Source organism: Argiope bruennichi, chromosome 5 (genome assembly GCF_947563725.1).
Source record: "Argiope bruennichi chromosome 5, qqArgBrue1.1, whole genome shotgun sequence".
Lineage (NCBI taxonomy): Eukaryota > Metazoa > Arthropoda > Arachnida > Araneae > Araneidae > Argiope > Argiope bruennichi.
In genome coordinates, this window is record NC_079155.1 from 112,235,302 (window position 1) to 112,247,569 (window position 12,268).

At 29.1% G+C, this 12,268-nt stretch overlaps 2 long non-coding RNA genes across 2 annotated transcripts; both read right to left on the reverse strand.

The window, feature by feature from the left end:
• Positions 1 to 5,025: 5,025 nt before the first annotated feature.
• Positions 5,026 to 7,370, reverse strand: LOC129969187 (uncharacterized). Its single transcript, XR_008784474.1, has 3 exons — positions 7,250 to 7,370; positions 6,670 to 6,858; positions 5,026 to 5,940 (listed from the first exon to the last, which is right to left on the reverse strand). It is a non-coding gene; the product is annotated as an uncharacterized LOC129969187 (long non-coding RNA).
• A 662-nt stretch (positions 7,371 to 8,032) lies between these two features.
• On the reverse strand, positions 8,033 to 11,305 carry LOC129969186 (uncharacterized). Its single transcript, XR_008784473.1, has 5 exons — positions 9,809 to 11,305; positions 9,156 to 9,247; positions 8,902 to 9,050; positions 8,654 to 8,796; positions 8,033 to 8,461 (listed from the first exon to the last, which is right to left on the reverse strand). It is a non-coding gene; the product is annotated as an uncharacterized LOC129969186 (long non-coding RNA).
• Positions 11,306 to 12,268: the final 963 nt, after the last annotated feature.

A 12,268-nucleotide genomic window follows, 5' to 3' on the forward strand; every position in this document is an offset into this window, starting at 1 on the left:
CATTTACATATATTTACAACATGCTAATTATAAGCTACTTCCTCCTATCGCATCTTAAACATATTCTGTTCTATATTACGTTTTTACACAAACTGCTGTGATAAAATAATAATAATTATAAATAATTTGAATTAATATGATATAATTTATTATGATAAAATAATCTGAATATATATTTTGGACGCTTTGCTTTTGATCCCATTTAATATTGGGATCAAAAGAACTATTTGATCCCAAACTTAATATAGATGTATAATTTTGTCATAAACACCACATACCAAATTTTATTTAAATCACAAGTAAGACAGGTAATATACAGACCAACCACATTCATTGATAGATATGGTCGGAATTTAATATACATCTAAAATTATAGCTAATATATATATATATATATATATATATATAATATTGATGAAAAATTTATGCGCGAAATTTTATCTATACGGCGTTTTGCGTTTCAGAGTTTATCTTAGTCGCATGATTACAAACAGATAACATATCGCCTTTATACATATGCCAAACTGCTTTTAAAACCGTTCGCACGTAGGCCATGCGAGCAATTAATTATAGCTTCTTAAATATATAGACTAAAAGGAAATCATTCAAGGGTACAATCACTCGATATAAAAATGAATCCACATAATATAAAATATTATATGGTTTCCGAGTTTAATGAGTACGACAGCTCAATTCGAAATCGTAAATGTCAGTTAATTGTACAGTAAAGAACATAAAACAATTAAGGGGTTAAAATTTTATTAAATTCTTCGTTATTACAATTTTTTTTGTCAGAATCTTTATTTAAATTGCATTCATTCCTTCAGTTTATTGTGACAGTCAAGAATGATTAATTAGATGGTCAAATTGCAGTTCCATTTCAGACCAAAGTCGTATATGTTATTTTAGACAGAAACGGGTTGTTTAAATTATCCAACTATTCATCGCGTGTTTTATCTGATTGTTCATTAAACCAGGCTATCTCGAAATGACAAAGTGAGTTGTATCTAGTTTCCCAACAAATGAACCAACTATGCTACTAGTTTCCGAAACTTGTAATGGCATGTGGAACTCGACCGCTTTTATATAAATGACTGATACAAGGCGTTCATAAAACAAAATATTTTATATATTCATTTTTAGGAAAAAATTATTAGCTTGATTTTAATGTTTAATTAATAATTTTGAGTAGCGAAGACTGTTTGCATTTATAATGAAATTTGTAAACATTTTCTTGTAGAATTGTTAATGATAAAATTGTTGAATAACTGCAAATATGAATATTTTCATTCTTGATCATGCACAAGTATTAATGAAAAAAATTATTTTAATTTACATCAGATTTCCATCCTCGCCTGAAGATTGCGAGTATCAATAGGTTCACAATAATTTAAATTATATATTACTTTTCAAATGAATAAATTGAGTTTACAACATTCCACATATTTTTAAAATTTCTAATTAGAGAAATTTTTATTGATAATAAGCTTTTATTTTGTCATAATTAGGATTGCGTGTACTTGTTGCGACTCCCATTATTAGGACGTTTTAGAAAAATAATTGTATTTACATTTTAATTAAAGAAATTAGACATTTGATTTTTACTACGATTTTCACCGAGGCAGTGCGCGAGAGGGTTCCGAAGAGAAGGAGAAAGAATAGCTTTTTTAGAAGCGTACCCGGATGATGAGCGGCAATTACGTCGCACACAGCCTCGAAGGAGCTTGTAGTTTAGAGATATCCAATATGATATACAGTGGCTCCCAAAATTGAGTATACACTATACTCTTTGTTCTTTAAGTTTATTTTTTTTGGTCTTAACATTCCTATGAATGGCTAATATTTATAAGAACGACAAAATATATATTAAAAAAAAGTATTAGGCTTAAAAAAAAAACGGAGAAATCAATAACATTTTTATTACAGTCATTTTTATGTCAAAGTTGGAAATTCCAAAGTCACAAAATTGAGTATATACAATATTGTTTCTAAAAAGGCGGAATTCTACATAAATACATTTACATTTTTATAAATTAAAAATCGGATTTAATTTTAATTATTAATTTTCTTTCTTTTGCCTGAAGAGAAAGCTGGCATTTTTAAAAGTAGTTTTCCTTTAAAAGGGGTAGGTTCATTCAAAAAAATCACAACTAAGAAAGAAGAGAAAAATGAGAATGCTAAAAATTATGTTTTAAATTATTAGAATTCATACCGAATTGTATATAGGACATCATTAAATCTAGAAGATGACGCACATTTTACTAAATTGCTGTGCCATTCATGTCAGTGATACTAATACTAATTAAATGACATGTGTGAAAATGTTTATGCAAATTTGTACAGTACTGCACATTTTTCGACCGTAATTTAAAAAGAAATCTTTGAAATACATGCGGTATACAAGAAATGCATTTTAAAGTGCAAGGATGAAATGCATGAAAATTGTTAAATTACAATAAACAATTACCAAAATAGAGCATTCTTTAAAATTGGATGCGAAATTAATAGAAAAATGAAGAATCGGAAGTAAATTCTATAAAGATCAAGCTTATTCGAATCCTTTAAAGAAATAAATTTAGCCATTATTAATAAAGATTCTTTTGTGTAAAGAGACAATTTGCAGATGAAATAGAATGAAAGAACGCATTCGAATATATTAATCAAAAGATACAGAAGAAATTGAAGAGTGGGAACCGTTGATATTCATGTGCAGTTTATTCCGTTGCTTAAAAAGAAATTTATTCATTTCTGTTACCGTATACTAGCACGATACACAGAGCTTCCACTAAAATCTTTATGAAGCGGAAATTTACCCAATTCCCAAGAGATAACTGAATTCTTATTAATGAAAATTCGATCTGTCCACAGTATATAAATCGAAGAAAAACATCTAAAAGAGTAAAAAGAGGACACGAGTTTCAATCGAAAAAGTGGAGGTATGTACATATTTTCACAATAAGGAAATATTGAACAATCCGGGGAAAAAATATGCAACGTTTCTAAATAAAATACAATTTATAGCAAATATATTCAGTTATTAAAAAGATTTTTGTTAATGTTTTGCAAAAATTTATTCACTTTCAATTGCTGAATACCGAAGGAAGATGAAAACGGTTTGTTAATCCGTATAGTTTTAATTGCGAATAATTGATAATATTTTATATTGATAAAATTCAAAAGGCTATAGAAAAGTTCATTTCCCTTTATATCTAGAGTAGGCTTAATTTAAAATAAATATATCCTTGTAATGCAATAAATTCTTGTAATTTATAATTAAAATGATTCTTGGAATAAAGTTATAGAACTAGAAATAGAATTCTACTAATTCAGTCCAACTTTAATCAATCCAGTCTTTGCAAAATGAGTTAAAACATACCTACTTAACACTCTATACATACAGCGAGGGAAAATAGTGTACATTTTATTTAATAAGCAACTAAATTTGAAATTATTCAAACATTTAACAATCAAAAGACAAATAACTGAGAATACTTTTGACAAATACAGAATGAATTTAAAACACATTTTATTTGCAAGTTAATTGTACAAATTGTAAGAAGATTACAGCAATAAAAATGGAATATGAATACATTTAGAATAATTCAGTAGACATTTTAAACCAAATAAGAAGTCAAGAGAGTTTTAAAGTAAAGCATTAAATTACATAAAATTTATATACTTCAGTTTGGAAATTTAATATAATCAAGGTCATAACATTTTATACATTCTAAAAATATTCAAAGTAAAATGAAACATTTAAGTTTAAAATTTCTACAAATGAATGCATCCATGAATTTTTTAAAGATTTAATTAGAATCACGTTACATATTTACAGAAATTACTCTGTATTGGTATAACAAATTTTTAAATGAAAATTCAAAAAAATAATTTTGAATATGTTTATCCGTTGAAAACAAGTGAACATTTATTATAAATAATAGTTTTTGAAAATTTAAGATTTCAGAAAAATGGTCTTTGAAAATCCCTAAATTCTCATTACTGAAAAAAAAAGGCAATCCGACTACATTCTTTATTATTCGCCACATCCATTTATCATTTTCCTTAAAAAGAGGGCATCTTATTACCGGATGTCTAACCGAGCAATAATTTTAATTCATTGTTATGAGAACACGTCATTTTTCCTCTTAAAACACATTGATCACCTTGGTGCTCAGTCACGATGATCAAATGCTTTTTAAGAGCAGGATATTTTCATTGGTTTGCCGGCCGAACCAATCAAAATATCCTTTCTCACGGATATATACATTTACGAAAAATTATAAACCGAAATTCATGTGAAATTTTCACAATTCAAAATTTTTAATTTACTTCTAATATAATTAACTACCTTCACAATTAATTTTAAAGATATTAAAAAATTCGTTTGAAGGGTTTATAAATGGATGAAACGAATAGATTATGTTTTTTAATATATTTAGAGAGATTATGGTAAAGTCTTTTTAAAGCTTAAAGTTAGATTGAAATAAAATTGAGCACCTATATCATTTCTTAATTTCCAACCAAGAGTAATTAAAAGGCAGGCATTTTAAGATATGGGATCTAAAGCTCTGAAAGTCAGTGAAAAAGGAATACATGGAAAATCAATTTTAAAATTGCGATTCGAGCAATTCTTAAAAGAAATATTTAAAATATATCTTTTTAACTTAGATAAAATTGTTTCAGTTAAATACACACAAAAATTTTAGGATTCAGAAATAATGGTTGCAAATATTTTCTAAAATATTTTATACATTTTACAGAAAGAAAACGCATGTGTTAACAATGCATCGATCATTTTGCCTTGTCTTCCACATACAGTATAAATGTAATGCGTTTTCTAGCCATGTGTCTGGTTATTCATACACATTAGCTATTTACTACTTCATATACATTATACGCATTATTTACGTCTAAATAATTAATACGTCATATTTGCTTTACTACTAAAGCCTACAGAAAATTTATACTATTTGATTTCAACTAACAAGACAAATTTCTTTCACATATTTAAGAATATATTCGGGATCCTTATAAAAGAAAATGCAAAGTCAATTCGTGTAAAAAGTGAATATTTCTAGTATAACATTGCAAAAACCTTTATAGGGCGAGTATCAAAATAACTCCACATCTTAAGACGAGACTAACTATGAACCATATTAAGCTGCTTTGTCATGCACCGTCATTCAGTGCAAAATGAAAACGAAGGGTATCAATATTTTCTTTAGCTTTAAATATAGATACAACGTCCATTTCCATCATTGAAATAGCTCTGTTCAAGCTACGATTGTGAACATATCGAGATTCAAATAATGCAGATTTTAAAATAGGTTTTTTATCTATCCCATAGCATATTTCATAGCTAATTAGATTTTCAGATACAAGGTCTTGAAAAGCAGAATAGAAAACGGATTGCTTCATATCCGAATAAACGTAATATGCACCAATACGTTACCGTTTCATTAACAGAGTTGATACCTGAATAAAATATTCTGAAAAATTTCTCGACGAAATATTAATTGACGAGCCAAACATTTATTTTGAATGCATGATAACTGCGATGCACGAAAGATACTTCATTAAACATCAAACTTTTGTAAACGAATTTCTGCATTTTTCAGAGAAGTTCTTAATAAATGTTATCCATCATTTGGAGTGACAATAGAAGCAATCATTTCAAAAATATATTAGCAGCCAAAAATGTTGATTATATTAAATATCATTTCTACTGTGCAGATTGGTTTTATAATCCAATTTTTATCATTTTAATCGATACATTTTAAACTTGGTATAAATCGCAAGTTTCTTGAAATATCAATTGCAGCTTTTGAATTTTTGTCCATAATTTGTAAAGACTTCCGATTCCAAGATAAGCTTGATGAAACTTCCGAATCGTGTCCACTTTTGTTGTCATCAATTCGGTTGAAGCATGTTAAATAACACCTAAAAAAGAGAAAGAAAAATTGAAATAGAATGCATCAATAATGACATGAAATAGAGAAATGAGCTTTAGCTTTAGCAAAAGTTGCACAAGAATTTTTAAAGATCATAAAATTATGAAGCCAATTTCTCCACTGGATCTTAAGTGGTGCAATCTATTCACCCTTCGCTTACAATGTTTGAGAAGTTCCTCTATTGTATTTAGAATTTAAACCTGCAAGTAAGTAAATTTAAAATAAAAATGCTCTCCAAACGGACTTCTTCTCAATAATAAAAAATTAACTTTGCATTAAAAAAAATACGATTTTAGTTATGGATTGCTATATTTCAACTTATATTGATTATAAATTTACGACTGAGAAATTATAACAACAAAATAATTTTAATGGAATGCGTGATTACTAGTTATTGCGCTAACGAAATATGAGAAATTACATTTTGAAATACTTAGAATAAAATATTTGATTTCTCCAGAAAGTAAGTTTCATAGGCTGCTCCATTCTCAAGGAATCGATATCTATACAAAGTCGATATCTGAGTATGACAAGAACTTCAATACCGATTGATCGTGTGTCTAATTATAACGGAAAGTGCTGTATCCATTTTAATAAAGTAATTTTTGGCTTCATTACTTTATTAGACCTTCGGGAAATTTACTGTTTTGAACGAAGAAAATAAATTTGTATCCAAATAACCATGTTATTTTAGAAAACTTATAATTCAAAAACTTACCATGTCCTTGAATTCCTGATGTTTTGATGTCCTTGACGGGTAATTCAGCACATTTAGCATCCTTAGTGTAAATTACTGAGGTACGCAGAACCAAGAAAACAATTGTCCTTGGACGGGATTGGTGGACGGAAAGTCTTCATTCAGTAAGATGCACTTGTGTAGGTCCCAAGTTGTTCAACCTATGAATATCTAATAAAAATAACATTTTTAAGTTTAAATTACGCATAAATGAAGACAAATGATTATACTCTGCATTCATTTCAGTATAACAATCACTAAAATTCTCGAACTAGCCGTTATTTATTTCCATAATTATAGTTTTCTAACTATATATTTAAAAGCGCTTCTATTGAATCAAGATTCTGTTTGTAATATACTCGTGAACTTTAAAGTAGATTTTATTCATGTTGTAGTCAAATGCATCACACTTTCAACCTTTTAATAAGTCAAATTCAAAATTTGAGCAAAATCGAGTGAATAAAGTTGGAGACCATATCAAATTAGGCGACCATATATTAAATCGTCTTTAAACACACATTTTGAACTTGTTACTCAGCTACCAGGTTTTACAAACTATTACCTGGATCTTAGATCTTTGTCCAGTTTACTTTAGGGGCTTCGAATTCCAGAATACGCTTGATAAAATTTGCAAGGCGATATTCATGTCATACTTCTACATATTAGCAGGTATCTGAAAAAATTTAATATTTCAATTTACACAAATATGAATAGACCTATCAAGAATGATAAAATGCCAAAGCGCAAAATTAAATTGTTCTTTAAGCTTATGCAAATAATTTTAAAATAAGAATTGAAATTACATTATTTAATAAGACAAATAAACATTCAACTCCATAGTTAACTTTTTTTAAAAATTAACTTTTCTGCTGGCAATTAAACTACTATTACTGTTGTTTATATATTTAAAACAATTTATCTAACATGTTAATGATCTTGCTAAAGTGTTGGCTTTTAAATGTTTCGTGGGCTGTCCAAGCACTTTAATAACAATTGTTGAAATTAAGTCAATCCTCCATTTAATAGTCTTATTCTCAATATTAAATTACAATTCTCACCGCCATCGGCTGTCGTTCAATGCTCTTCAAATTGAGACCATCATATAATGACAAAGTGAAATTTCGTTTGAAAAACATTCTATTTTCATTCTGCAAGAGAGTAAGTGGAATTTTGTGGATTGTCATAGTTACATGATTGAAAAAAAAATGTGATCTCAATGCACTACATCTCATTAGAATATAGGATTGAAAAAAGCTTTAACAAACAGTAAAATATTTCATTCGTTTGGTCAGAAGATAAGTTTCCAGAAAGTCAAAAGAATCAAAATTACCTGGAAACGTGTCTTATTTCAATACAGTAGAAAGTTCTTGGCAGGACAAAATTTTCATTTTGAGAACGACGACTTGCAGAAGGCTGTCATATGCAGGCGATTGATTTATTTAACCCTTACTTGTACAGAATTTGATCTCCGAATGGCACGTGCTGCAGTTCTGCCGATTCTTACATTGAGAAATGGATATGCTGCTTCTGTTTTGATAAAAGATTTACAAATAATGGTTCTCTCTTTACTGGAAACTTCCCTTCTATAAGAAAAAACGATTAGAGAATGTCATTTCTACAATTTTAGTATTATAATAAAGGAACTGACTATACTTGTATTTTCAATATTTTGATATCTGTAGGAGTATTTCATAACATCCAGCTCAGTAGATGCCAGTTCAGAACATGGGTGGATCCGAGAAAGCAGTCTCGCTTCTGGTGGAGGGTGGTGATCCTTTATTCAGCAAAATAGCATGGCTATAGATCAAAACTTATTCTAAACTATATACACTTAATATAAAAAGTAGCAAATCAGTTAAATTATATAATCTACATTACGAATGCATTAGGTTATTTAATAATCAAGTGGATAATTATATCCTATAATTATTTTGGTATGACAATTGTCAAAATTCTTGCAACTTACCGATATCGCTTCGGAATCGACGAGTCAACACTTTTCAATCCTTATTCTTGTGTTGAGAAATAGCTGAAAATATTGCTTCTGTTTTGATAGATGTTTCCAGTAATTATGGATTGCCTCCGTATAGTTTAAGGGGAACTTGCTTTCTAAAAAAATATTTGAAAATGCAATGGCTGTTAGGCTATTTCAAATTATTTTAAATAATTTTAAAATTAATTATATTTGAAATAATTGAGGAACTGATTGCGTACTTTCATTGCCAAAATGTGTCGTCATTTGTAGCGGGAGTAGTTCAGAACATGTGGAATCATGAAAGCCGTCTTACTTCATGAGTGGATAGGATGTCTTCACTCAGAAAAAAGCATTAATATAAGCAGTAGGTTTTAGAACTTGTATATACCTATAAAAATATGAAAAATGTACATTAATCAAAGTTAAAATTTAAAAATCAAATCCTTTATTCATTTTGGTATTACGATTATCAATTCTTGTTAACTATCAATACCACTGAGAAAATGTTCCCATTATCCATATTGGTGGTAAGAATCGGTCAGAAACTGAAGCAGTCACTCTACAAACGGGACAGTGACACATCACCTATAAAAATAGATATTACATTATTTAATCAGATATACTTGCATTCAACCCAAATACAATTTTTTTTAAGTTAACAGCAATTTAATTCTGTATTGGTAAACAAACTACTCGCAATATTTTAAATGCATTTGTAAAAGTATTTTAACATGTTATTTACCTAACCAAAGTGTTAGTTCCTCAATCTTACGAAGATTATGCAAGCATATTATTTTAATGACAAATGTTGCCATCAATTAATCATTTTAACAATCATTGATTATACTCAAGATTACAGTACCGTTTCTCCGTCAAGCGCCGTTAGACGTCCTCCAAAAGGAGAGCACTATATAGTGACAAAATGAAATTCATTTGAAAAATATTGAATCTTCGTTTTGTAAGAGAGCAACTAAAGTTTTCTGGATTGAAATATTTTGAAGTTAAAGAACATTGTTTCATGATATTAATGACCTAAATATATATCATTAGGAGTAAAAGAGGCTTGAAAATTGTTTAAGAATCAATAATAAAATCTCATTCTCGCAGAAAATAAATTGCCGGGAAGCGAAAGACTAACAGTATTACCTGGAAACATTTCTTTTCCTGTTTTAGCACCAAGTGGTTCGTTACTTGCCGGGTAACCTTTCCCTGGTGAGGACGGCCTCTTGCAGAAGGCCCTCTCATACTAGCTCCATTCTGTGGCGACTGATTTATTCGGCCCTTTACAGAAATTGATCTCAGAATGGCCGTTTTTCTATTCAACTGATTCTTATGTTGAGAAATAGATGGAAATGCTACATATGTTTCGATAGATGTTTCTATGTAATTATGGTTTGTCTCCTTATAACTTACAACTCACTAGAAGAATAAAATTATTAGTGAATGTCATATTTTTACAGTTTTAGTATTATAATCAAGGAACTATCTGGATACTTGGATTCAATATATTGTTGCCATCTGTAGCGAGCCTTTCACATCATCCAGCGTAGTTCATGTCAGCTCAGAACATGAGAGAACCGAGGAAGCAATCTCACTTCTTCTGGCGAGTCGGAAGCCTTTAGTCAGCAAAAGGTCGTTAGTGTTCTAACCTATATATACTTAAGTGTCCACATTAGTAAGGTTACAATTATTTAATACTCACATTGAAAGATTATATTCTAATTTTGGCATGATAATTAACAAAATTCTTTTAACTTACCGTTATCTATCAGTCTGATAGTTTTCTGGTCATCCAAATTGCTAGTTGATAGAATGTGACAAAAACGAAAAAATAAGTCATTAAATAGGCGAGGATTGGGGGGGGGGTACCATTCTACAATTAAAGCAGTTTAAATTTACGCAACTTCAAGTTCCTGCTATTTTTACCTCCTTAATTTACATTTATTCTAGTATCAGCTACTTTTAATGAACAGACAAACCTCAATGATGTTCTTCTGTCGCAAAGGCTATACTAAGTATTCCCTACATAATTCTGACAGTTATCGTCGCCAAGAAGCCACATGTATGGAATATCAAGACATTACGAATATTTCATTCTCACTCAACATACCAGAAGTGTAGATTTACACTGAATTTTGAAAGATTTCAAAGGCAGTTAAACATCTTCACGCAGAATACAGTTATCAGATGAAAGCAACTTCCAAATCATTAAGTGCTTTTATAATAAGTGAAATTCCCTGCTGTTAAAATTGGATATTTGATGAATTATTTCTTTTCAAGTAATTTTTAAAGAACAATTTCTGTTAGAATTTAATTCAGTTATTTGGTTTTGAAGTGGTTTGGATTGTTTGAGTAGTTTTTAATTGAAGTTTTTTTTCTCAAAATTTTATTCTTTGTCTTAATAGAGCTCGCTGGTCTTTTTTGAAATCGACGACTTCGCTATCGGTGCAGAAATTTTGTTACCCAATGGCTACATCTTGCTTATTATAAATGCATTTGTTTTTAAATTCGGCCTTTAAGATCAATATTTCACGTTTTACATATATACCCGATCCTTAAGATTTTATTTCATTTCCATCGCTTAGAATAAAAGACAAAAAACAGAAACCCAGTATTTTTTTTAAAACTCGGCTCCAATTGTTTAATCTAATTCAATTACATTTGCAAAAATTGCCTAGCTCCTTTTGTCGATTTCAAAATCTCATTCATCAAAATTCAATTTAAATTCGCATTCAATATTTCGTTAAAACTTCCAAGATTTGATGTATTACAATTCGAAAACGGGTTATATAGAATTACGAAAAAAAGATTGTTTCTAAATTCGGTACGAGTAGCAATTAAAATATTTGCTAAATATACTAAATCAATTATTTGGCAGTTACTATATCAAAAACGATTTGTATGTATTGCACCTCAAATATTCATTTTTTATTATGACTGATGGATTTGCGAAATGGAATCTAACTAGTCTTCAGGGAATATCAGATAAATTGTTCCTTTAACTAGGAGATGGGCTAACATACGAAAATCCAAAACAACGAAGCAAGGCTAACTTTTATATTACAAGTTAGAGAAGCCACGAAATTGAAATGAAACAAATAATGATTAAAAATCACGACAAAACTCTGAATATTTTGAAAAATTAAATTTGGGTAAAATATGCATCTTAAACACATAACCGTAGCAGTATTGGACGACAAGAGTAGTGAGTTAGAATTCAGAAAATAATTAAAAGTTGACATTGACACTGGGGTTCAGAGGGGGTTTTGAAAATTATAATTGTGAGGATGGAAATAGAAAAATTAGCAATCTCTTAAGTATGACTGGTTAATGCTAAGTTAAGAATTTTTTTTAAAACCTTAAACATGTCATGGATTTTCTTTTATGAACTAGTATTTTTCTTATTCAGGTTCCGTCACTGAGAAAAAATCGTAAACAAAAGGGTTCTTGCCAATCAAGGAAAATTTTTTTACCTAAAGATGTACAATTCTTTCTTCCCATCATAAACTGCGAGTCATTAAAATGCATGTCCTTTCTTTCCATATCAAAAAGAAATTTAATATTCTGCCATCAATATAAAATGTCATTTGATTAGACAAATCTAAT